The sequence below is a fragment of the Hyperoodon ampullatus genome, assembly GCF_949752795.1.
Source record: "Hyperoodon ampullatus genome assembly, chromosome: 2".
NCBI classification, from domain to species: domain Eukaryota; kingdom Metazoa; phylum Chordata; class Mammalia; order Artiodactyla; family Ziphiidae; genus Hyperoodon; species Hyperoodon ampullatus.
This window is the reverse complement of record NC_136915.1, coordinates 14,030,233-14,032,523: the sequence shown is the minus strand read 5'-3', so window position 1 is coordinate 14,032,523 and position 2,291 is coordinate 14,030,233.

Below are 2,291 nucleotides of genomic sequence, written 5' to 3'. Positions count from 1 at the left end.
GTTGACTTACCATTCCTACAAAAGAGGCAGAAACTTTGAGCAATCTAGGTTTGTTTTTTGTTTTTTTTAAGTTTTCCCTTTTTACCCACCTCTCCTACATAACACTTGTCAAAAACACCCCTTCCCGGTTGTGAGTAGCATTGTGAGCCCAGTGGGTGCTACCTGGGAGAGGGGTCACCACACGCTCAGAAAAAAATGTCCCTTGTGGGAGCCGGCAGCATCTAGGCAAAGACCGTCCCTGGTGGTCAGTCTCTATCCAAAATGGCGCCCGTGTGCTCGGAAGCATCTGGGTCACTTCTCTCCTGCTTTTCCTTCTAGCCCGGCTCAGGCCGTGTGTGTTCTGCTTCTCCCCTTGGCTGCTTCTAAGCCCCCCGCCGCCTTTTGGCCGCGACATTAATAGAATCTGCCGTTTTCCCCCCTGGTGGGGGATCTGTGTTTAGCCATTTATATCTGCTTTAGCTGTAAAAGAAGTCCAAATGAAAATCAGGTGATTGTGGAACCAGTGGGGACTTGGCGGGGTGGGCAGATGTGGGGACAGTGTTTCTGGTTCCAAATCCAGCTCGAAGGCTCCTCTGAGCCGGGGCTGCCTCGCCAGCACTCGCCATTAGAGATTGACCAGCCAGCAGTAAAAAGTGCATTCCGGAGTCCTTGCAAAGAAGGATCAGCCCTTTGTGTACCAGCCTTTATCGCCTTTGTGCTTCTGTCTTTATTCCGACCCCCTTCCCCCCACTGGATCCTGCTGGAAGGGGCCCGGTGTGTTTCTGAGGCCCCCGGGTTCCTGTTCCGCTAACCCAGCTCTCTAGTCACGTTTGCTTGGCTGTGTAACCAAATAGTTGGGATCACCGAACAAGTCCCCTTCCCTGCGTGTCAGCACAGAGGCTGTGACTGCCACCCCGGCTCCCCGCCAAGTGCCCTGTGCCCGAACCCGTCCCCGGTGTCGCACTGCGCGAGTCATGAGGTGCCTTTCCCGGAACCCTCCTCTCGCTTGGACCCAAGAGAGGCGACAGCTCTGGCTGGGGCTCTTGGTTTCGAGAGGGTCTGGACTGGTTTGGGTGCTTTAAAATAGATTTTTTAGCTCAGTGGTGCTTATGGGGGAAACGGGGATAGAACTTCAGTGTGAGACTTGGGTGATGGGAAAGTTAAATATTGGTCTTTATTATTATTATTTTTTGCTTTGCTATTGTTACCACTTTTGTCTCCATGTTAAAATGCCAAAAATGATCTAGTCGTTGTTGCTTTTTTCCCTACTCGTCCCCCCTGCCCTGTCGCTCGGGGCAGTGGCTTCTGCCTTCGCAGGGCGTGTAACGTTATCTGTCCTGGCCAGTCCCAAGGCCTCGCGGGAGGAGGCCGGCCTGCCTCTTTCTAAGGTTTAGTCTGACTTCGTGCTCGTCTCAACTGTCCTGTGTTAATAGTCCAGGGGAGAAGCTTCTGCAACTTCAGAGCTTCTGCTAAACTAACCTGATTTGTCCAAATCACCCCCCAACTACCACTGCTGACTCAAGCTTCCCTGCATAGAACCCCTCGGTTTCCTGACAGACCTCTTTCCTGGAATGCGCTTCGGCGCACGTGCTCCTTGTACCCATGCAGCCTCCCTTGGGTTGTGCAGTCACCGAGAGGGTCAAGGGAGCAGTAGCCCGGCTCCTGGCCTTTGCAGGAGCTGCCTTTGGCCAAGTGGGGCTTCAATCTTCAAGCGGACTCATCTGAAACCCACCACCAGCCCGCTCTCAGGCCCCCTGCCAGGGACTGGAGCAGGAAAGGGATGTCCCTTCCACGTGGAGACTGCCCTGTTCTCTCCCACGATCCCTCCTTTGGGCTTAGAATTTTAAAATGAACTTCCTAAGGGGGAAAATCCTTTAGAACAGGGAGTGGGGGGAGACGGTCCTGCGCTCCTAGAGGAAGGGACACAGCAGCGGGGCTGGGGTGCGCTGATCCTTCGGGCTCCAGACGTGTCTTCCAGCTCAGGAAGGAGACTGGACGGCTTAGCGTGAAGGGGAGAGTCCAAGGAGAGGTTGTGATTTGGTCGAAGGTGCCTGGTTTAGTGCTGTAATTGTCTTTTTTTATATATATATTTCTTGGAGTAAACATTTTAAATAAACGACATCATTGTTTACTCTGTTTTGGGTTCTGCACTTCTTTTTCAGCGGAACGGACGTAAGAACACGGAACGGCTTCTTGCGGGAGCCTTTCCTGCCCCGGCCCGGGCTCCCACTCTGGGCCCCAGGGAAGCGGGTCGTTTTAGCTTCTAGGCTTGACCCCTGCTGGGGTTGGGAGGTGAGTGGAGCTCCCAGCTC